Genomic DNA, 740 nt, shown 5'->3' on the forward strand with positions numbered 1-740 from the left:
AAAGCCTATAGGGGCCTCTGTCCTGGGCCATTTCTATCGTAGAGTCCCGTGATTCTGCGGCCGCCGGCTCCCCCGGCCTAGTCCACTCAGTCCACCGTGATCGGCTGGACCCCGTGCTCGTCCCGCCTCCTTGCCCCTTGGCCGCCCCAGCCCACCACTCTGTCCTTGCCCTCTCTGGCCGAAGAGAGGCGCGGCGGTCTCCTGAGTCACCCGCTGCCTCTCCCGCCTGGTGGGCCAACCTGTAGGACGGCTGCTGCGACGTCTCCTCAGAACGATTGCCTTGCACTTCCTCAGCTCATGAGCCACCATCCCGGCGTGCCTCATTGTTGGGCCATGGGGGGGGGGGCGTTGATTACCACATGCTGTTCCACAGAAGAATCCTCCACAATTGTGATGATGGAATGGCAGATGCCAGGTCCTCGTTTGCGTGTCCTTCCTCCTACTTACAGCCAAAACAAACTCCTACTCCCAGAAAAATCAAACCCATGCCTTCCTCCCTTCCCAGGTTGGTACATTCTGACCACTTAGAGTTTTGGCGGGAGCAGGCACCGTGCGCTGGTGCGCAGGCGCAAGCTTGCCCGTCCGCCTGTGCGCAGGCGCGGATCTCCCCTGCCCCCAAGTGCGCAGGCCCAGAATTGCCCGCCTTCTGCGCCTGCGGGGAGTCCGTGTACCAGCCTTGTTCCGGCCTCGCCAAGTCGTGGCACCGCAGGTGGCCGCGGCAGTACGATCTCCGGCCCAGT

This window comes from Trichechus manatus, unplaced genomic scaffold (assembly GCF_000243295.1).
Source record: "Trichechus manatus latirostris isolate Lorelei unplaced genomic scaffold, TriManLat1.0 scaffold00111, whole genome shotgun sequence".
Classification (NCBI taxonomy): domain Eukaryota; kingdom Metazoa; phylum Chordata; class Mammalia; order Sirenia; family Trichechidae; genus Trichechus; species Trichechus manatus.